This window comes from Micromys minutus (assembly GCF_963924665.1).
Source record: "Micromys minutus genome assembly, chromosome: 28".
Lineage (NCBI taxonomy): Eukaryota > Metazoa > Chordata > Mammalia > Rodentia > Muridae > Micromys > Micromys minutus.
The window spans coordinates 36497284-36520881 of record NC_137963.1 but is presented as its reverse complement, the minus strand read 5'-3'; the positions used below and the strand labels follow the sequence as shown (position 1 = coordinate 36520881).

General features: G+C 51.5%; 1 protein-coding gene across 1 annotated transcript in view; it reads right to left on the bottom strand.

Moving 5' to 3' along the window:
* The window catches only part of CORO2A (coronin 2A), a 55319-nt gene extending 32981 nt beyond the window's left edge, over window positions 1-22338 (bottom strand). The window contains exon 1 of the mRNA XM_080940199.1: window positions 22251-22338. The gene's annotated coding sequence lies outside the window, so the exon portion shown is untranslated. The remainder of the gene's footprint in view (window positions 1-22250) is intronic.
* Window positions 22339-23598: the final 1260 nt, after the last annotated feature.

Genomic DNA, 23598 nt, shown 5'->3' with positions numbered 1-23598 from the left:
TTCAGGTCACCACACTTCAAGGGATGCTTTTTTTTTTTAACCTGCTAAGCCATCTTGCCAAGTCTCTTTTTAATACACATAGAATCCCTAGTGAGGGCCCAATCCATATAAGATGGGGTGGCACAGCTAGCCCGTGGAGCCAATCGGAGAACCATAGGAGTCTCTGCTCCTCCCAGGTCAAGGGGATGTACCCAGTTCTTTCTCATGGTGCCTTCTCTGCTCACAAGGAAAAAGGAAGAAACCACAGGTCCTGCTTCCTTCTGGTAAACGTTTTCTCAATACGGAGTCTCTCAATCTGAGGCCAAGCCCTAAATGAAACCACAACTTCTTGGCACAAGACATTTTCGAATTCTGTCTCCAGGCCAGCAATGATCTCAAGTGTCACAGGCAACTAGGACCTCAATTTCTGCCCCCCTATTTCAAAGGAAGAAGAGGCCTGGTAGTTCCTCAGGTGACCAACTGTACCACAGACGGTTCCCTGGACAAGGAGGAGCCAAGGCAGAAGGATTTCAGGTTCAAGACCAGCTTGGAAAATGTAGTAAGAGTCTGCTTCAAAATAAAAAGCCAGGAGAAAAGGGTTGGGTGTGGCAACTTGACATCTAGAGAGGTTCAGGTACAACTGCCACAATCTTGAGGCTAGCCTGGGACTACATAGTGAGATTAGCATCTCAGGAAACAAACGGAATGACAAGAAAGGTTTGAGGAGGCAGCTTGGAGGCAGGACACTTACCTATCATGTGCAAGTCCCTAGGTGCAATGTCTAGGACTGGAAAAAAAAAAAAAAAACTAAACCCCAAAACCTCAAACCTGAGGATATTCCAGATAGACAGGGACAAGTACTTGCTCAACCAAAGGTGATGGGTGAGTCCCCGAGAGCCCTGACTTTGACAACGTTCCTGTGAAAGAGAAAGCTATGGAAACGAGAGAGCCCAGCATCCTAAACCAGAGACTAGAACATTCTGAAGCAGAAAGTTCCAGAAGGTTTGTAAAGAGGTGACTATGATTTCATTCCATTACCAGTCCCTACCCAGGGCTGGCTCAGGGCTTAGTGCCAGGGCTGGAGGGCAAGGGATGAATGTCTGGGTCACTGTTCTCTTGTTACTGCTCTCTGAGGTCACCCCTTTCTGGAAACGCCAGGTCTGAGATGTGAGGGTAAACCTGAAGGCTGATAACAGGGTCGGCATGGCTGGAGACACAGAACCTCGGGGTCGACTGCATTCCACTACCAGCTGGACACAGAGGTTCAAGCCTCTAATCCCAGCACCTGGAAGGCTGAGGTGACAGGAACACATGTTCAAGACCTGCCTGAGCCACAGAATCGTCTTCCCTCCAAAAAAAGTAAAAACAAAACCACAACAACAAAAACAAAACCAAATCCAGCACAGCCCCAGGTCCCCAGGAGATGCCTGTATATGTTTAGTATAAAGCTAAGAGACTTATAGGGACTGGGGACACCACAGCTCATGATAGTCTCCAAAGAGTGACATTACCAGAGAGCTTGCCAAAACCCTCCCTAGGTTCTTGGGCCCTGCCCCACCCTACCCAGACAGAATCTGGCACTTGAGGATGCAGGGCAGAACCCGCCGTATCTTAATTAGTCTTCTCCATGGGCTCATGCTCTGTAATCAAGTCCGAGGCTCAAAGATATAATGGAGCCCTAAAGACACGGGTTGGTCTCAGTTGTACAGGAGCTCAAACAACAGGCATTTTGTGTCCCGCTCCTGACGAAGAGACCTTGCCAAAACCCAAAGCAGCACCAAGCAAGTCAGAGTTCCCCTGCACACCGTTACAACAAGCTGGGTTAAAAGTGTTCACCAGGAGGCAAACGTCGAGCACCAGAAGACAGGAAATCCCCGTGTTCAGTTTAACAGTTCTAAGGACTCAAAAAGACTAAGAGCCAAAAGGAAGGACCCAATCTATAAAATGCTTTGAAGAGAGAGGAAGCTCAAGCTACTAGATGCGGTGGTGACCAAAATCAGTCAACAAGAGAAAAGCCAAACTGGACTCAAGGGCTTAATGAAGATGGAAAACATTCGTGTATCAATCGGGTAAGAGCAGCCTGAAGGACAGAGATCTCTGGAATGTGGGCCTGGAAAGGGCATGACAAAGGGAACAAACAGAATCCCTCAAGCCCAACAACAAAGAGGACAGAGAGTCCGCCAGGCTTGGTGGCAAACACCTGTAATTCCAGCACTCGGGAGGCGAAGGTGGGGGGGTGGGTTGCTGTGAGTCGGGGCTAGCCTGGGCTACAGAGTGAGAGACCCTGTCTAGCCTGGGCTACAGAGTAAGAGACCGTGTCTCAATAAAGCAAAACAAAAATGTGAAAAACTGCCTGGTTTCTTCAACAAGAGATAAGGCCAACAGAACCGGTCCAGACTGTAAGAGACTTCAGGGGTGACATGGAGTTCCGTGGCAAGCCAGAATCCTGATTCACAGCATTCAGCCACAGAAACCCAGACTGTAGCAGCTGAGAAACCACAATGACAATATTAAGTGACGTCAGTAGCTGTCTTTAGGGGTGATGGCAACACATCATGGCTGTCAGTTTGATCTTAGAAATATATGCGTAGTCGTCACAGCTTAAATAATACAGCACCGGGGCTGACTCTGAATAGACCAGGGGGCTGGAGATGTGGCTTGCCATGTACAAAGCTCTGGGTCCATCCTCAGCACCACATAAAACCTGGTGTGTGCTATACAACAACGTTCCCAGTGCTCAGGAGGTAAAGCCAGGAGGATTGGGAGTTCAAGGTCATCCTTGGCTAAAACCATAATTGGAGGCCAGCCTGGGGTAAAAAGAAAATAATAATAAAAAAGAAATAAAGGCTCCAGGCTCAATCCGCACCATCCCCACAAAGTGTAATAAAGTAACCCAGTGGGGAGGGGAACCAGCAGACTGTAAGGTTTTCATCCTGACTCTAAGGACTCGAAAACAGAGGCCTTTAGAAAGGTGTTCTCTACCTGTGGGTTGTGACCCATTTGGGGAATCAAAAGACCTTTCCACAGGGGTCACCTGAGACTATCAGACAACATTACGATTCATAACAGCAAAATTACAGTTATAGAGTAGCAAACAAGAATAATTTATGGTTAGGGGGGCTCTGAAACACGAGGTTTCATCAGGAAGGCTGAAGACCACTGGGTCTTGAACCATACAACTTCTACACTAATGTGAAAACTCACATTAAATAAAACCTAAAATTCAACTGGGCAGACATACCAGTCTTCCAGTGCTTAGTAACCACGCCTGACTCTGAACAGAGTGATCGTAGGATGTCACCACCCTGCTGTCTAATGACACCGCTCTGCCCCCTCCTCGCAGCTTACAGACACATCTCTTTCTCATCAGTAACACCAACACCCTGTGGTGAGAGGCTACTGCTTACCCTCGTGCCGTGTGTTGGGGATGGTCCAGGTATACACACAACCCTGCAGCAACCCATGGTAATGAGATGCCCTCACTTTACAGATGAGGAAATTAAGACACCGAGAGCTTAAGGCTCTCGATGGTGTCTGAGCTGGAATGAGAAGCCGCTCAGAAACAGATCCAACGCTTCCGTAGTGCTGGCCTGAGAGTCACACATGAATCACAGCACAGGACTGACTGACACACACCGGCGCTCATCTAACAAACCTTAGTGGAAACCGCAGCATTTGGGCAACAGGCCAATTATTTGACTTTGTTCAGGAAAGGCAGGTGTCCAGAGCCGAGCATTCGGATCTGAGAATATTCGGACTGAAAAGTGGCCTCGATGCATGAACAGCTTGAGGGTTTGACCCTTGGCACTCCACCAAAGTATGGACACACAGACACACATAGGTTCAAAGCAAAGGAACAAGCCTACTGGTGGGGAAGAGTTCAAAGATGGAGGCCTGTGCCCTGAGGGCTTCTGGGAGATGCCCGGTTAGGGAAGCTCCCTGGCCTGTCTATCAGCACAGCCTAGGGCAGATTCTGGGACCCCTCCATGATACCAAGCATCCCAGTGCAGGTACAGGCATCCTGCAGCCAGCAAATGCACACAGAACCCAGCCCAGTTCTCAGGTCTGGCTGCTGCCTCCCCTCCCCCTCCATCCTTCTGGTCTGGCACAGATGCCTCCCTCAGGCCCATAGGAAGCTCAGATTGAAGCTGGCGGCAGCCAAGAGAGAGCCTTTCTTCTTGATTAGGCTCATCTGGAGAGAGAGCCTCTTCCTCCTCCCCCTCCCAACTGCCCAGAGCTGGGGTTAGCTGGCAGTGCAGCTCCAGAGATGACCAAGGCATTCCACAAGCTGAGTCTGGCTATTCATTCCCTGCAGCTCTAGTTGCTGTGTTTTTGGGGTCTGTCTCTCTCACATGTGAGTTCCCATAAACCTCACCACAAATCCCCCTTATTCCTCAAAGGCTGCTGGACTTGGGTGGTGGGTCCCATGTACCCCCACTTTTTGTGCTGTCTTCCCCATACCCCTGAGCACTATGTCTTAGGCACATACCTCTTCTCCCTGAACGGTCTGGAGTAAAAACACAAGGGCCAGGTCTTTGGCTGGCACTCCCTGGGCTCTGAGGATGCCCCTGCCTCTTGTCCTTCTCTTGCTCCAGGTTCCAACATAGCACCCCCCTCTCCAGATCACTCTATTGTATGAAGCACTCATCTTCATACTGGGGGAGGGGTAGCCAAAGCAGGAGGAGAAGTACCTGTTGGTTGGCCTACACTTAGCATCTCCCTGCTCTGTTCCGCCCCCTACACCCCTACACTTTTTTTTTTTTTTTTTTTTGAGACAGGTTTTCACTATGTAGCCCTGACTGGTCTGAAACTTACTACTTAGACAGGCTGGCCTTGAATTCACAGAGATCCTTCTGCCTCTGCCTTCTTCTCAGTAGGAAGCGCCATCATGCCCTGCTTAGCATTCGCTTCTCAACAGGTTGTTCTAAAACGAACCCTGCTAGTAATCTCAACTGCTTGCCAAGAGGATCAAAAGTTCAAGAACTTGGGTTGAAGAGATAGTTCGGGGGTTAAGAATGTGTGCTCTCTTCCACTGGATCTGAGTTCAGTTCCCAGTACCCACTTTTCATGACAGTCTGTAACTGTAGCTCCAAGGGACAGCTGCCTCTCTCTCTCTCTCTCTCTCTCTCTCTCTCCACACACACAGACACATACAGACACACATACACAGACACACACACATACACACATACAAACACACACATACACACACAGACACACACACACAGACACACAGACACACACACACAGACACACACACACACAGACACACACACACACACACACACACACACACACACACACACACACACACACACACCACTTAGGGCAACAAACATTCCTACCAAGTTAGGATACCTATGAACCACTTCAATGACCACCACAGCGTACCCTGAGCAGTAGTGGTACAGATACCTTGGCTGTAACCAACAGCTCTCTAGTTGGACTTACCTGGTTAAAAAAAGGGAAATGATGCCTGGTACTGGAGACCTAGCCAACTACTCAGTGCTAATGAAACCACTGTCATTACACAGATACTTGGTTACATAGAAACCATTGTTATTACATAGATAAAGTAGCATATTGCTGTTGGAGGCAAATCTACAACCACTAATTTACAGACCCAGCCTAATCTCTCTAACGGCAATCTTTAACTCTTGTCTTTATACCCATAGATAAGAGTACTCTCCATTCCTTATCAAGGAAACTTCTCTTTGTAACACACTGAGAGCACCACATAAAACCACAGCCAATCAAAATGCCAAGTTGTGGAGCCCTGTCTCTATGGATACATCTACCAAACATCTCTGTACCTAAGGCTCAGGGATCATCGTGGAAGAGGGGGCAGAAAGATCTTATGAGACAAAGGATCGGGGACTTAGTTCTAAGATTATGTCTCCTGGTAACATTAGAAGCTACACCCATAAGCTCGCTTCGACATGACTGCTCAAACATAAACTAGACGAAGATAACACCTGTGAACATTCTAAACGGAATGGAGGAAAAGCCCATGAGACCTCAGACCTACACAAAGAACTATAGCAACGGAGGAGAGCTGGGAGTGGTCCTCCCAGGGAGGGGCATACTGGTTGTCCAGTGCCAGATGGTCAGCCTGAAAACATACACAAAGGAACATCACGTGGACTCAACATATATGCAAATGGGCGTATACGAAAACATATATGCATGAAATACCATCTAGTGATGAGAGGCCGTGAATTAGGAGAGCTGAGATGGGTATATGGAGGGTCCGGAGGGGGAAAGAGAAGGGGGAAAATGGTAATTAAATTACAATATCCTTTTTAGAAAAAAATAAAACAACACAACAAAGAATTTTTTTTTTTTGTTTTTCATTTTTGAGATGGGGTTTCTCTGTGTGGTTCTGGCTATCCTGGAACTCACTCTGTAGACCAGGCTGGCCTTGAACTCAGATATCTTCCTGCCTCTGCCTCCTGAGTGCAGGGATTAAAAGTGTTCACTACCACCACCACCACCACCCAGCCACAAAAATAAAATAATAAAATAATAAAAGGAAGCTTGGACTACAGAGTGAGTGAGGTCAAGGCCAGCCTGTGTATCTGTCTCAGAAAGTTAAAAGAGGCCTGGGGACCCGGCTTGATTGTAGTGTCCTATGTGTGAAGCATATGGCTCCACCCCACACACTGCCAACGACACACCTATCTCCTTATTTGCCCCAAGGCTCTGGAGGACCAGGGTGACGTAAGCAAACTGTCTTGCCAGGCTCAAAGAGAAAACTCCCTGCCCTTTCCCTCTCTCCCACAGACCGAAGGACCCACAGGCAGAGGCTGCTGAAACCTGGCCAGGAAGGTCACTCTTACAGGCCCTCTCAGCAGAGAGGCTGGAACTGTCTCTTATAGCATGTGTGCTAGGCAGGCTTAATTCTCACACTGATGTACTCCATGACCCTGGGCAGATCCAATGTCTGTCTTTCCATTCATGCGATCAGTTGTTCTACGCCTGACCTGCCCACCAATGAGGGCGATGTACGGAGTCTGGAGCCAGCCCGTGACACAGCCAGGTACTCCCAAAGCCCATGAACACAGTGCACTGCCCGTCAGACACCCCAGCCCACGGAGAGCTGGCTACTTGCTGCCTCAACTTCCTAGAAAACCAGAACAGAACCTTTTCCTCTTTATTACTCCAAGGAGCCCCCAAGACAAACTCCATGCAGGTTTACTAGCCCTCAAGTTCTTTATCTGGGACTTTCTGGCCACCAGGAAGCTTCGTAGATTGTCTCCTGGAGGCCCAAACCTACAGGCCCCACCCTCTGCATCCTGTCTAACGATTCACATATCCCCCAGATCTACCTTTGGGCAGAAAAGGCCACAGGTCTACACAGGGAAAATGTTTGCTCAAGGTCCTGCATGGGACAGAGAAGGGCAGAGATCCTGTAGCTTCCGCTCTAAGGCGGGGATTGAGCCATAGCCCCCTATGAATCCACAAGTCAGCCATCACTGTCTGGTGTAGGGATCAGTGGTCCACAATCAGGGAGGTTGTCATTGCCCTCTGAACACTGAGCTATGGGCCAGAGGTAAGGACAAAATAGGAATGATCAAACTGTGGATGTCCAGTTGACTGGGGTGTGGGAGACACCAGAAACCGTCAAGCGTATTCTTGGTGAACAAGTGACTTGAGCTGAAATCTGTTTATTCCTTCCCTGGGGCTGAACCCTGGGTTTCAAGCATGCTAGCCCAATGCCTTACCACTGAGTTACAGCCCCAGTCCCTAAGCTGTAACCTGAAGCAGGAGCCAGTGACATTAGGAAGATGCTTCAAGGCAGAAGCTTGCCCTGCAGAAATGGAAGGATCCTAGGTGAGAGGTAGGGCTTATGCCACCTGGCCCAGAATGGCATGTGAGATGCGTGTAGGGGTCACGGCGTGGAGGTGAACATGAGAAGCCGGAGGGTCTGGGCCTGTATCTAGAGAATGGGGCAGGGAGTGCTGCAGCTGGCCAAGGTGCTGAAGGTCAGCCTGGGGCTTGGCTGGAGAGGAAGGGGTCATCAAGGTTTGTAAGTAGATGTCATATGGTGTTGTCCAGCTAGCCTTCAGAGGCTGAGAGGGGACTGTCTTTCCTCAAGCCAGGCTGGTCTAAGGAGAAAGCAGCAGGTTTTGTGGACCGGCTGCTCCAGCTGCTGCAGAGGTCTGAGGGCATCCTTGGCTATGCTCGGAGTGGCCTGCGACCACAGACCCCAGATCCAAACACCTCAACTCTCAGCCCCCACAAGGAAGGTGGTGGGAAGTTCTTCCCTGCTTCTCTCTCTCTCACCTGCTTGTCACCATGGTGATAAATGCTGCTGGTCAGACTTAATTCCTCAGGCAGGCCTGCAACAGCTGACAGACAGCATCTTCTGTTTCAGCCTCCCAAGCTCCGCCCAGATCCTCTGAACAGGCTGGGCCTGGAGGCTTGGAGGACAGGCACCAAACGGGGTGGCGTCTCCTGCCAGATTATAATTGTTATCAGCTAGAAGCTGAGGGTGAAGAGTTCAGGAAAAAGATACAAGTGTGGCCAGGAGGAGGTGTTTCTGTCCCAGGATAGCGGGTTAAGTGTGTGTGGGGTGTGTGAGACAGCGCTTTACATGTGTTTTCTGGGGTCTGAAATTTGAAACCCCTGGAGAGCTGACTCTAGCCATACGGACATCCCACCCTACAGTTTCTGACTCGGGGTCTGGGAACCCACATCTCTAAGTTCCAGCGGCCATGAAGTAGCTGGTCTGGGAACCCTACTTGAAGGACGGCTGCTCCGCGTCCTGTTTAGGATCTAAGACGTCCGTTTTTCTCTTCGCCATTCTGGGAGAGAGCTGGGTCACACCCAGTCTTCCTTCGTGGAGTAGACAGCATCGGTCTCCCCACCCACTTCCCCTGAGAATTTCCCAACATCCAGCTTTTCCTGGGCCTCTGAGCCGGTTCCTAATGTGCTCTTACACAGGCCGCCCCCCACTGAGGTTGCTCTTGTCTCTGTCTTCCCAGCTACTAAGGGCTTTCTCTGCAGGGGAATTTGGCACATGCATCCTGGTGGCTGAGGCGTCTGCAGGACACAACAGAGGAACCTTCCCCCAGGTCCAGGCAGTAATGGTTCATCCTAACCACTGTCTACTTTGGGAGAAGGGCAAGCCCTGGCTCCTGTACCCCATCTAACGAAAGAGAACGAACAGCATCCAGCATGCCCCCCTGAGCCTGCCGGGAGTCTTGTAAAGGGAGACCAGGCGGAAAAGGGCTTGACTTACTTAGGAAACACGGTGATCCCACCAGGACTCAGTATGTCACCATGCGCCTGTGTTGAGGGTGGGGTGTCACGTGTCCCTGTCACTGGATGAAATCAGAGAAAGTCTGCTGTATCCTGCAGCCCACCACTGCTGACTCAGAACCTCTAACTCTTGCTGAGTTTAATCCCCTGCCAGACCCACTATCTCTTCCTCCCAAGAGTAAGGCACATAGAGTCCCAGAGTTAACCAGGCTCAGTCGGGGCCAGCTTGGCTCCCTCCCTCTCCACACCTTCCTCTGCCCAACTCAGAGGGGTTGAGTGTGCATCCTGCCAGTGATGGAGAACTCACTCCATTGGGAGGGCAATTTTCTGGCTTCTGCTGCCATCGGTCCCTTGAGCCCCAGCAGCCATCTGTGGCTTCCACAGTAACAGCTTCACCGACGTCGGAGGCCCCTGACCACGGACTACTGGGATGGCTCGGATGTAGGCTGGACACTTCCTTGTGGGACTGGTTCCTGGTTCCTCTCCGGTTTCTAGTTGTCTTCCTGTGGTGTGTCAAGCTGTCACCTCACCCTGTCTGGCTCCACATACCCTAGGTGGGGGCTGAGGACCCTCAATGCAATTGGCTCTCCACAACTCAGAATGATCACACAGCAAGATCCAGGAGGGGGAAACTGAGTCAGCAAGCTAGTGACTACCAGGGCAGGAATAGAAATCAGGCCTGGAAGTCTTACTAAGATAGCAAACAGAGTTTCCTTTCATCTTGTGCCTGGTTACAGCACCAAATATTTATTTCCCTCTTATCTCTACCACTCTAAGTAATAGGGGAACTTGTTTGTGGAGGGACAAATTCCAGGAATGGCTGGCAAAGGAGAAAAGGCCTTATGTGGAAAGGTCAGGGGTCACTCACATTATCAGAATCCTCCCAGGGGTCAGGGCTTCTTTTCCTGTTAAAGAAAGGGCCTCATTATGTGGCCCAGGCTGGTCTTGAACACACACTGTTCTAGCTGCAGCCTTCCACCATTTTGGGGTTAGCTGGTGTGTGCCACCTCACCCAGCTTTGCCCTTGGGCCTTTGAAGGATGAGTGGCCTGGGTTGGAAACATGGGGTTTCTTGGGCCAGGAGAGAAGACAAAACCAAGGATTTTTCCTGTTGGCAGGGCCAGCAGCGTTAAGTGCCATGGGGTGAACCTGAACACACTGCTTCAACCAGCATCTTCCCAAGGCTGATAGATCAATGTTAGGAAGGACTGTATGCTCACAGTAGGCAGTGCATGTGTGTCTGCATGTGCATTCACACACTTGCACACACGTATGCAAGTATGTAACAGAGATCCATCTCAATTATGGAGGCAAAGCCAAGAGGAGACCAGAGGTTTAGCACAGGCTGTGAGTTTCTTGTTTGTTTGAAACACGTTATCATACATCCTAGGCTGGACTCAAACTCACCGTGAAGGAAAGTGTGACTTTGAAGCTCTGCTCCTCCTGTGTGCTGGAATTATATTTGAGTACCACTCCACCTTCAAACTTTAAAATAATAACTGTTTTTATACACAGATGTTTTGCCTGTGTATCATGTATGTGCCTGATGCTCTCGGAGGTCAGAAGAGGGGGTCAGATCCCCTGGAACTGGAGTTACAGGCAGTTGTGAGTCTGTAACTCCTATGTGGATGCTGGACTTGAACCCTGGTCTTCAGCATCAGAAGCCGGTGCTCTTTCTTAACTGCTGAGCTCCAGCTTCCGAATTTTCATCATTCCAAAGGGCAGAACCCCTGAGACTGCACTCAAGTATTTTATTTTATTTTGGGTTTTTCTTTCCTTTCTTTTTAAAAAGATTTATTTATTTATTTATTTATTTATTTATTTATCATATTTAAGTACACTGTAGCTGTCTTCAGACACAACAGAAGAAAGCATCAGATCTCATTACAGATGGTTGTGAGCTACCATGTGGCTGCTGGGATTTGAACCCAGGATCTCTGAAAGAGCGGTCAGAGCTCTTAACCACTGAGCCATCTCTCCAGCCCTTTTTGGGTTTTTCGAGACAAGGTTTCTCTGTGTAGACCAGGCTGGCCTCCAACCTAGAGACCTGCCTGCCTCTGCCTCCCAAGTGCTGGGACTAAAGGCTGGCGCTACCACCACCCAGCAACCAGTATTTTATATTAAATTCCAGAGCCCATCAGGAGATATGAAAAGACAAGACAGAAATATGAGGGACATTCACAGCTACTCAGAGTGGCTGCCAATCTGCCCTTCAAATGCTGTCCCTAAGTTACAAGCCCCCATGGGTGGGCGGGCGGGGCAATTAACCTACTTTTAGTTTTGTTTGTGCAGAAGGGAAGGGAGGAGGGAGGGGGAGAGGAAGAGTATCTGACTATGTAGCCCCAGACTAGCGTCAAATTTGTGATCCTCCTGCCTCCGGCTCCTGGCTGTTGTGATTGTAGGTATGCATCATCACACTCAGCTATCTTAAAATCACTCTCCCTTAGGGTGCCAGCAAGATGGTTAAGCGTGCAAAGGTGACTACCACCAGTCCTGACAATCTGAGTTCCAGAGTTTAAAAGCCCTGGGACCTCCATACTAAAAGAACTGACTCCCGCAAGTTGTCCTGTGAGCCCCACATGTGTATCTATACACACCAAAACCATAAAGAAAATACATTTAAACAACGTAGAAAAACTCGCCCCCCCTGGGGAAGAGTTAGTTAAGTTATATAATGGGAAGTTAATATACTCTGTCAATCTGCTGGGTTAGTTTGGATCCACCAGGTTAACTAACTGGGATATCCTACTAAACAGACCAAGAGTAGGAGTCCCAGTCACCCCTAGAGATTCCTGGGTCATATAGGACAGATCTGCAAGATACTCACTGGAAAGACGGGTCCACATCTGACAATCATAAGTGACCCTAAATCTTTCCTTTTCGGCATGGGAGTGGAACCCAGGGCCCTGTGCAAGCCATGGTGCTCTTCCACGGCGCCCACACAGAGCGCCAAGCTCTGTTCTTGTTGAAACAGTTTATAGGTTGCCTGTTTGCAGGCATCTCATATTGCATACCTCACTCTGGGAAGCCCTTGGGGTAGATGACAGTGTCACAGAGGGTGTTCATGCTACGACAGGACACACGGACCAGGCTGCTTCTTGTACTTCACGTGTGACAAAAGCTCATGTGTGTGGTGCGTGTGGAGGGAGGTACACTCTTTTCCACGAACAGAGACCCAAAATGGCAGCCCTTGCCCTGCTTTGGGGCTCAGGCTGCTGAGTTAGCCTTCTTGCTGCGTTGCAGGTGGATCCCTGAATCTCCTGAACACCCTGTGAGCCCTCACCTGTGAAATAGGACCCATCAGAGCGGGCTGGGGTTGCTGTCAGGGGGCATAGGATGTTTTGTGACATCCGTGGGCTGAGAACCAGGGTGCCTTCAGGACGCAGACCATCATTTTCTGCTGCCAACTGCATCAGGAAACCCTGAGAGTCTCCATGGGGTTCTGGCTTGGGCAGCTATGGCCCTGGGCCTGTTTCCACGGCTCTCTTCAGTTCCTCCCTGCACCGTCTGGGCTGTTTAATCCTCTGCTTCTCTGAACCTTCCTGGGGGCTGCTGTCAGGGCAGTGTCCTGCTCCAAACCTCCCCACTGTCTCTCCACTGGGCACCAAAAGCCAAGTTGTGGCTTATGAGGATATCGGGAGGGGTTAGGAGGAAGAGCATCAGGGAGAGGAGGCAGCGGCCCGAAAGAGTCTTCCACAGCGAAGTCAAGTCAGTGCCAGTGCTGACCGGAGTCTGGCTCCGTGTGCTAGTGCATTTCTAGCCTGTGCCAGTGGGCAAGCTGCCCTTGGGTCAGCTCATAGCAGAGCCTTGTACTTAGCCTGCGAGAGCCCCTGAGTTCATTCTCAACACCATAAGTAAATAATAACAACAATCAAACAAACAAACAAGCAAAGAACCTCTATCTGCCAGAACAGCCCAACCCTCCTTCCTGCCCGGGATAAACCAGAGTATGAACTCAGCCCCCCATGCAGGCTGAACAAGTCTCTTGCTCTGCAAGCTTGACATGGCACAGGACATTCCCGATCAGTCTCCCTCCTCCCAATCTCCCGACTCCCACAATGTAGACTCAGGCAGCAACTGCTTTCTGTCCCAGAGGAAAATTCAGAAAAGGGACTTGCGGCACCCTGCTAGCTGTTTGGCCTCAACAAACCCTGCTGCCTCCCTGAGTCTCTTCACCTCTGCAAAGTGTGTTTCATCCTGGAATAATCTCTTGGCCCTGACCTCCCATCTCTCAGGCACAGACAGGCTAAGCCTGGTCTAGGCCAGAAGTTCTCACCCGGTGGGTTGGGACTCCTTCAACAAACCTCTATTTCCAAAAATACTTACATTATGATTCATAACTAATAAAGTGACAGTTATGAAGTAGCGACAAAATAATCTTATTGTCAGTGGGCCAACGAGGAACTGTATTAAACGGCCCAGATGAACAGAACACCCTCCATGCTTCTCACCGACTTCCAGGAGCCAACCCAACATGGGCAGGCCTCCAACTTCCCATTTCATGTCTGAAACACCTCTTACAACATCTCTAACTTTCCACTCCGGGTGTTAAGCCTACCTGTCCTCTGTTCTGTTTTGTGAGACAGGGCCCCTGGTAGTTCAAGCTGGGTCTCCTACACAGTAAGAGTACTGAGCCTAAGGCCCCACAGAGGCTCCCTCTGTCCCTCTGGTTTTTGAAATGCCTGACTCTAAGCCTCCCACCCTCCAGCCCTACCTTGCTCAGGGAGCTGGGCTGCAGACCTATACCTCTTTTTATCCTCTTCTTTCCCATTGCTTCAGGACTTTCCAGGCTGTTTCCCCTGAAAACAGTATGTATCACTGTCCACTAGGGCCACTGCCCACCCTCGCCCCAGCACTCCCAGCTTGGTAGTAAAGTTTTTTCCTGAGGGGAGCCTTCAGTCTTCTGGTGAAGGGCCAGCCACTCTGCTCCGTCCGCTCTTTATCTCCTTCCCTCTGCAGACCTCTACCTACATCAGATTTTGTGGGCCTGTGCAGTGACTCTTCCTGACAACTTTGGACCATGAGTCTATGAGAGCAAGACCTGAACCTGTTTGATCCACTGTGTTTCTGGGGCTTGTACTTCATACCCAGAAAGCTGTGAATATAGGAACAAAGGTTCTATTCAAGATTAATATTGAAAAGTACTATTTAAAAGAAAAAGAAAAACAGCAGCTGGGTGGCTCACGCCTTTTATCTCAGCACTTAGGAGGCAGAGGCAGGAGGATCTCTACGAGTTCCAGACTGTCAGGGTTACACAGAGAAACTCTGTATTCAGCGCAGCAACAACACCCAAACACAAACAACAAAACAAACAAAAGAGAAATAAAAAAGAAAAAGTAGCTAAGCACAGCGGTACATGCCTTTAATCCCAGCACGTAGGAGACAGAGGCAAAGATATTACTGAGTTCAAGGCCAGTTTGGTCTATTTAGCAAGTTCCAAGCTAGCTGAGGTCACAGAAATGAGGTCTTGTCTTGGAAAACCAGAAAAGAAAAACAGTAACGATTTAGGGAGCAAACAGCTGATCTGGTCCGGGCTGAGACTCCAGCAGTACTGTGTAGAAAGTTGAGCTCTGTACCTTTCTCCAGACTGGCCAGTGGCCAAGCCACTGTGCGTAATGGTTACAACAGGGCTGAGGCTAACGAGTGGCCAGCAAGCTCTCCAAATTCTCCAAACTCCTCAGGCCACTGGGTAGCCTGAGCTGCCCCGTGGTGTGGACATCCCCCTTTGCCTAGCTTGGAGTCTGCTTTGGATGAAGAAGAGACGACACCTAGTATGAGCAGGTGTGGGCCTGATGTCATCCTGGGTTCTTCATGCATCAAAGACCCCAAGGCTGTGGCCCCTGCTTGCCCCTGGGTGTCCCCGGATCTGTGTTAGCTGTCTCAGTACCACTCAGAGGAGGGCCCCACTGTGGCAGATGCTTCACCTCCTGGCTCTGGCCAGTCTTGTTTTAGTGCCAACTGTGTCTGTAGCCCCAGAGCCGTGAGACCTTTCCTCTGGGTATCTCCATGAAGCTGTCCCTGGGAATGGCACCCAAACCTCTCCATGTGCCCCATCCCCTCCTGACCTGAAGGGTACTCCACCTTCTGGTCTGCTGATACCAACTGGGTCTTACACTGTAACCCTTACAGACTCAGCACCACAAGGGGAGTGGGGAAATGTGTACAGAGCTGGAGAGACACAAACTAGCCACTCAAGAGCCCCAGACAGATGTGTGAACAGTCTCCTGCCCTCCATCCCTTCGTAGTAACAATGGAACCTAGGGCCTCTTCCAGGCTAGGTGCGTTCTTTACCACTGATACATGTTCAGCCCAGTTTTTACCTCTAGGAGACAGGATCTAATGTCTAGGCAGATCTTGAACGTGTAATCCCCGTCTCAGCCTCCCAAGTACCTAGGATTAAAGTTTGCACCACCAAGCTTGGCTTGAACATTCTGTATTTATGTGTGCACTGTGTTTTTCGTGTCCGAACTCAGACACGCCCCTTCTGCCCCCAGAAAAGACTGTTCTGTTCCCAGTGGCACGCCACCTTGGGCCTCTCTTTAGTAGACCAGTCCTCACTGTGGGGAGATGACACCTCACCCCTGAACCTGGCAGCTCCTACACCTCCTCAGGCAGGGTTTAGAGGTTTTCACCAGAGTGGGGTGGGTGGGTGCAGGGGGTGGGGGAAGGGTGGGAAGCAGTACTTTGGGCCTAATGGGTCCTGTTGGCACAGATGGTTCTCTTCCCCAGAGGGTCTGTGATCCATGATTGAGTGGCGGCTGCCATCAGGGTCCCCTCCGAGTGAAGGGTAAGCTGACTTCCCCTGGAACTGTTCGGTCGGGTGGTGCGAGGGCAGTGGTGGCTATTTGTCTGGCTGGTCTGATCCCTGACTGGTTTTTCACAACAGACTAGAAGCACTTCCTGCCCAGATGCCCCACAATCACAATGGAGGGGTACCTGGTGCTTAAAAAGTATTTCCATGTCCTTTAGGGTCTGGAGCTCTAATCAAACCTGTATACTTGGCAGAGCAGGCACTGGGCAGCAATCTCTCATTTTCTGAATTTTGTGCATCCCAAGCTGGCTTCAAACTTGCCACACAGCCTTGAACCTTAAGATCCTCCGGCCTCTATCTCCCAGGTACAGGGATTAGTGACACAGTTACCACACCCGGTTTATGGGGTGCTGGAAATTGAACTAAGAGTTTCTTCCAGCTAGATAAGCACTCAATTAAGCCACATTCCAGCCCAATCACCCCCTTTCTGTAAGGGAAGAACAAAGTCTGGAGGGATGGGTGAGGTACTGACCTTCAGAGGTAGCTGACTGACTCCACACCCCACAAGCAGCTCAAAAGGCTCTGCCTCTTCCAGGCTGTCTCCCTAGGCTCCCACCCCACCCAGGCTGGGTGGGAGGTCCTAGCTGGAGGATCCCAGATTCCCAGCCTTTTGATTATAGCTATGGCTCGCCCTGGACTGATAAGCCATTGAGGGTTATATTGGTTCTGGTTTATCCCTCCCTCCCTCCAAACTCAGAACCCCCCAGTGGATGTCTGCTGGGATGGCGGTAACATGATCAATAAGACAGGAGGGAAAAAGTCCTCCTTTGATGGGCAGGGACACAGGCAAAAAGAAAGACAGGGTTTGTTCAAAGAGCAACAGAGGCAAGGCCAGGCCTCTTTCTTAGAGTAAGTGTTCCTTCCATTCCACGGGTCCTTCATCTACAACCTTGAACTCTGGTTCTCAGCCTGAAGCCCAAGCTTGCCTCTTGCACAGGCTGGGACCTGTGTGGTCCAGCTCACTGTGAAGGAAGTTCAGTCCACCAGGTTGGCCACCACCCCAGAGTAGCCCGCAGGAGTGGCCTAACTGCGGAGCACCCACATACCATGCCCTGCTGAGCACTTGCCACACATGTCCCGGAAGCCAGTGGCTGGTGCCATTATATTACTTTGCAGGTGGGAAGGGAAAGATCCTGGCCTGAGGCCAGCTAGCGGCTGTCTGTCAGAACGTGCTGGCCCAGTACGGAGAGAAAAGAGTACAGTCAGGTTGCAGGAGAAAAGTCCTGGGGGTTAGGGTAGTGTGGCCTGGCAAAGCCCATCTCTTTCCTGTCACCTGTCACTTCCTAACGAGGCTGAGGGATGAGACTCTGGCCTGGGCCTCTTTTTAGACCCCAGTACTTCCAGGGATCAAGCCACTAGCCAGCTGTCTACAGGCTGTGGGCCCAAGGCCAAGCTAGAAGCAGCTGTCAAGAGAATCCCATAAAGGCTCTCCCAGCCCCAATTCCTCTTTTGAACGAGACCCCAGTCATTCTTGAAACCCTGGACAAGGTCCCACTACCTCCCCAGATGGGAGCAGGGTGGGTATGTGGGTGGTAGAGCTGACTCAGTGAAACTCACCCATTCTGGTACTCTGGGGTTTGCCTACAGACAGAGAAGAGCGACATATCTGAACTCTGCAGGCAGACGGCAAGGTACGAAAAGTGAGGCCTTAACCAACATGGGCCTGAGCTTCTCATCCACAGAACAAGGATGGTGGTGTCCAAAAGGTTGGAAGGAAGCTCTCCCCTACCCCAAGTGCTCACACTGTTCTTTGGGACAAGAGGACATGAAACATTAATTTTCTATTTTTTTGCCCTTTTCTAAAGTTTTATCCCCCATCACCAAATATTCATAGCAGAAAAACCAAGCGCATGTTCTTTGTAAGTTAACTTTATTGAGATACAATCTACCTACAACATAACAGATCCATTTTAAAATGAAATTATAGACAGGGTGGCTCACACCTGTGAATCCTGGGGAGGCTTGAGCCAGGAGGCCTGCTGTGAGTCCAGGGCTAGCCTGGGCTGCAGTGCTGAGTTTAGGGCTGACCTGGAGTAGAGAGTAAGACATTTTCTCCCCCCCCCCCCAAAAAAAAAAATCAAAACCAAAACAAAGGAAACACAGGGAAAGATAAACAGGTCCTGGTGTCTACCCTCCAACCTGTCCAAGCACCTATGGCTTCAGAAGGCTTCGTGTGTTAAGGGGTCTAACCCTTCACCTGCCTAGGGCATAGGCTGTACCAACAGAACAGAGTCAGGAAGCTGGGCCAGCCTGTGTACCAGTTGGACCCCTCCACTGGTCTGCAAACACGGAGTTGCAAACACACCTCACAGGCCCACCCCGGTCGCCTAGGTCTGGACTCCTGTGACAGCCACCTGAGTCCTATAACTGGTGGCCTGTGAATCACACAATGTACTTCTCACTGTTACTGGAGCCTAGAGTCCAAGATAAGGCTGCAGACTAGGAGGGTTCAGGAGGGCTGGCTTCCAGGTTCAGGGAAGGGTGTCTGACGGTCCGTGTGTCCCCAGGGTAGAAGGGGTGTGTCTCTTGGGACTTCTTTTGCAGGGACATGAACCCTCCTCAGAAGTGTTCGGCTTCCCTGATCCAACCGGCCCCTTCGTGCCATCACCCTAGGGGTTTCAACCAATGAACTTGGCAGCGACAGGAACAGCTAAACCACAGCAATCCCAGGGGAAACAGCAGAACACAGAGGTGACTGTACCCTGGCCGTTCAAGAAACAGCATGGCGGGGGGGGGGAGGCTTTGGGTCAGATGCCTTGGCTCCCCCCCCCCCCCGCCAGACAGTGAGTGTTGCAAGTTTCTGAGCCTCTGCACCTCAAGCTTTCTGACTGAAAAAGACTTAAAATAGTACCTCCCTCACTAACTCGTAGGACTGCACCCTGCACATGGGTGGGGTGGTTTGGGTAATCCACCACAGAGAGAGACCATAGCCTCTCTCTGCCCTTTCTCACCTCTTCCTGCTTTCCTGCTCTTCTGAGCAGGGTCCTACCTCAGGGGCTTCTCACTGGCTCTCCCTCCCACAGTTCAACCCTGTATGGCCAAGCCATCTTCTCAAGAGTCCCTAAGCCACCGGCCTAGAATGGCTGTCCTCTTTTCTGGTCACGCATCCTCTACTCCCTCCTGTTCACGTTTCCTTTCCTTTGTCACCTGCCTTCCCCATCGATAGACGGCAAACTCCTTCTGGCTACTCTTTGGTGAAGGTGTTTGGTAAACACCGCGGACCCCCGGGGGTGCAAGTGGTGTTCAGCAAAGCCCGGCGGTGGCTGTCACTCTTATTGATTAGGCTGCCTCTGGAGCCTCCTTACTTCAAATCTAATCACACCTACCACACCTCATGGCTCACTCACATTACAGTAAGGAACCGTAATTACATTTTTAATTATGTCCTTTTCCACTTAGGTTGAACCACATGAAATAATAGCAATAGTAATAATAATAATAATAATTATTATTTTTAAAAGTTTGCTATAAGCCTTTCTGGAGTGGTTTAAGCTAATGTGTAAGCACCTTATAGCTGCTCAGAAGGCATCGAGACAGAGAGAGAGAGAGAGAGAGAGAGAGAGAGAGAGAGGGGTCTCCTGGCCCTTCAGATGGAGTGTGTCAAATACCTCCCAATACTCTGAAGAGGCCCCTGTATCGGATGAACACTGTAGTATCATCTGGGGTCTTCTCATGACTGGCAGGGAGGAGGGAAAGCTCTCCAAGGTCTGATTCAGGGTTATTTGAAAAGAGTAAAAGCTTCAAGCAGAGCCTCTTGGGGGGACCTGGCCGCCCTCCCCTGGGGAGCACACTTATCTCTAGGGAAACGAGGGCAGCCGTCTCTGGATGTCCAGAGCCCTCTGCTCTGTGTGTGGAAGGCTCCGTTGCTGAGCAGTGTAGACTCAGTCACTTCCCAGATGGAGAAAGCAAGGTGGAGACCAGCAGGGCAGGGATCTCAGGGGTACGTGTGTCACCCTGCCTCAGGGTCTTTCTTCCAGGCCACTTGGGCAGTGGCAGGGAGGTAGTCTTGTCACTTAGCCATTGCCTTTTTTCAATGTCCTAGAAGCCTCAGCACACTTCCTCAGTCAGGAATACAATACACCCGTGTCTCTCTAGTCACCTCCTTAGGGTAAAGTCTCTGAAGGAGAGGCCTCGGAGCAAAGGGCAGGCAGACCCATTTCATAGACTTCTGTTTCTATGGCTTGCAGATTACCCTACAAGATGACACACATCAGGTAAAAGCATGCAACTTTGCCAGCACAGTTCTTGACCTTCTACGTTTCTATGCTACTTTCACAAAGCAACGGGAGACTTTCATTTATGATATGTCTTCTATCCTCCGCCCCTTTAAAAAATGGAGACAGGGTCTCATACACCCCAGGCTATACTTGATCTCCATTTGTAGCAGAGGATAGTATGAATCCCCATCCCCCTTCCTCCACCAAGTGGAGGGATTCCAGGCCTGAGTTTCCAGGTTCAGTGTATTCAGGTTTGGAGACGGAACTCCTCTGCCAACTGAGCTGCATCCTGGCTTCTCGGCACGCCATTCCTGCAACCAGGATTCCTGGCTGGCTTGTTGTGTGGCCTCTTACCAGTCACACCCCCCTCGGGGACAGGCGATAGACTAAGGAGGTTGGACGAGATGGTTTCTAGAGACTCGTTCAGGTCAGAGAATCCACAACTCCACAGTACATTTTAAAAGTACAGGATGACTTTGTAATAAACAGAACCCGCCTTGCTCAGCCTCCCAGATCACAAACGAACACAATGACAGGGGACTCAGGTGGTACTTAGGCTTTCAAGCCTGCGCTGGGCTCTGGCAGCCACACTTATACTTAGTCTCCCTTTATGAGGGGTTAATAACACTCATTTGCAGTGAAGCCCCAGGTTGGGGCCACTGGGCAAGGTCCCTACCATTCTGCCTCGCCCCTGGAACCCCACAGCACCCTAGAATGCCCACACAGCCCTCTGCCTGTACACTTAGGTGATACAGGGCTCACCACCTGCTGGGGCTGGGGAAAGGAGGGGGTTCTCCTCTTTCAGACCCAAGAAAACCCTTGGGTGAGCGGGAGGGGGACAGTGGGCCAGGAGGTGCTGAACCTGTTCCTTAATTGGGGCAGATGTCAGGAAATGAGGCAGAAGTGTCCAGGGATGGGCCCAGGCCTTCCTCTCCCTCCACATCCCTCAAGAGATGTCCGCAGGTGAGGGAAGGGTGAGGACACATTCCCATGCCGAGGCACAGGTGGTTAGGAACAAGTCCCTGGACCATTCACAGGCTCTGAGGCAGAAGGGACACTAGCAGGATTGCAGCTGCTGTGGGAACAGATCCCCAAGTTTCAGCTAGTGAGATTCCACATCTCGAGAAGAACGCAACACGGGATCTTCATCAAGAGGCACCTCATAGAACTTTCCAGCCCTACACCAGAGGTCTTCAAAGACCCTTGTGCCACTGCACCCCTAGCCACATGCTCAGTCCCTCAACCCCAGGAGACACTGTCCTCCTGGCAAGGGAACTCTCTGACGTTCTAGTGTGGCAGTGCCAACCCTATCCCACCAGGCTGGTACACAGAATTGAGACCCTGCAGCTGGCCAGGGCGAGGACCGGGATGTCCTTCCCTATTGCCCGAATGCAGGTGGGTGTCTGCTCGGCTCGGGTCCAGGCAGGTCTGAGGCTAAGATCTGGCCACCACCAGAGCGGGGCTCCTCCTCCAGCTCCAGGCGGTGAGGCTGGTCAGGGTAGCAGAGTGCTCGCCCCACCCGCTCGCCCAGGTCGCCTCGGCAGGGACGCTGGGATGCTTCCTCCTCCACCGCTTCCCGGGACTGGAAGCAGAAGCCCCCCCCCCCCCCCCAGCCCCGCGGGTTACACAGCCAGGACAGGAACAATCACGACTCGGGTCCACGGGGCACCTGGGCCACACCGGGGCCTGTCGGGACTGGCTGCCGCGCCCAGGGCGGGCCGCTCACCGCGGCAAGAGGCGCGGGCGGTGCAGACTGGCCCCTAACCTCTGGAGCCCGAACCTGGGGCTCCCTGCACCTAGGGGGCGGCTGCACCACTATCCCGTTGGGGAAACTGAGGACCGGAGTGGTGCAGAGCTTTGTGTGAGGTCGTGTGTGGGTCTGGAGGTTAGGTCTCTGCGACGCCAGGGGCAGCATCCCTCCCGCCACCGAGCCGCAGACCGGGCGCTGCGAGCGTCCCACCCGGCCGGGTCCCGCCCTACCTTGTTGGCTGCCGAGCAGGTGGCGGCGGCGGCGGCTCCGGCTCCCGCTCCGCGCTTCGCGCCGCCCGCCGAGTCCCCGCGCCCAGCGCCGCCGCCTCCCCGCGCAGCCCGGCGGGCGGGACCGGGCCGGGCGGAGCCGGGGCGGGGCGGGACGGGGAGGCCCCGCCTGTGTGCCGCCTGTCGCCCGCAGCTCGGATCCCGTCCCGCGTGCACACGCTCTCGTCACCTGCACGCTCTCGCCGAAGGCTTTGGGTGGGACTCGGGTCCCGAGCCTCAGTTTATTCCCCCTGCTGAGATGGAGGCGGTCACCGCGCCTGCCTCCCAGGCGGCTCTAGGCTGGATCCCGCAGCGAGCGCCCCGACCGCAGCTCCGCAGGCGGCGGGAGAACCGGAGAGCGAGGGCGGCTGCGCATCCGGGAGGGCGAGCCTTCCCGCTGCTGCCAGCAGGGGGCGCTGCCTCCCAGCCTCTCCCACTTTCAGCCCGGTGCTCAGTGACTGTGGAAGCCAGGACGTCATGTCTTTCATAATAACCACGCCACAGTCTTGGAAAGAGTTCTTCGTGTCTTGTAGGGATGTGTTTGGTGGTGGTGGTGGTGGTGGGGCTAGCACGGTACTTAGTAGGTATTGTGTACACAATTTATTGCATTTGAGCTACCACCGCCTTCAATCTAGTCATGATTCTCCCATTTCACAGATAAGAACAAAGCTGAGTTCTTAGCAGGCTCTATAACTGATTTAATGTGTACGTGTATATATGCATTTGTGACGATGGGACTGAGCGTTAGGACCGTTCTTGTGCTTGCTAGGCAAGTATCCTACCACTGAGGCACACCGTGAGGCTGCTCCTCTTTTTCTGAAGCAGTTCACTAAATTGCTCCGGTTGACTTCGAACTAGCCATCTCCCTGCCTCAGCCTCTAGTAGCTGGGATTATAGGACTACACCACCACATTCAGCTCTGGTTAGTCCTTGATCCGTTTAGAACAGCGGCCGCTAAAGCCTTCCTCTGGTTCCTGTTGAACCACAGTGCCCTGGGCCGTTTCCCACATCCAAATTTCTCACTGCATCCCCAAACTAGCCTGCGTGGAGCTGCACGAATCGTACAAACCTTTGCACACAAGGGTTCATGGTGATTTAAAACTTTTTTTTTTTTTTTTTTGTACGTGTGTCTGTGTGTATGTGCCTTTGTGTAGGGTCATTTAAAACTTTTCTTTTTTTGGTATGTGTGTCTGTGTATGTGACTTTGTGTAGGTCAGAAGGAAACTTTCAGAGGCTGGTTCTTTCCTCCTATCTTATTTCTGCCACACTTCACACTCCTGGCTGTCTGTCCCTGAGCTATCAGGCAGTTCTC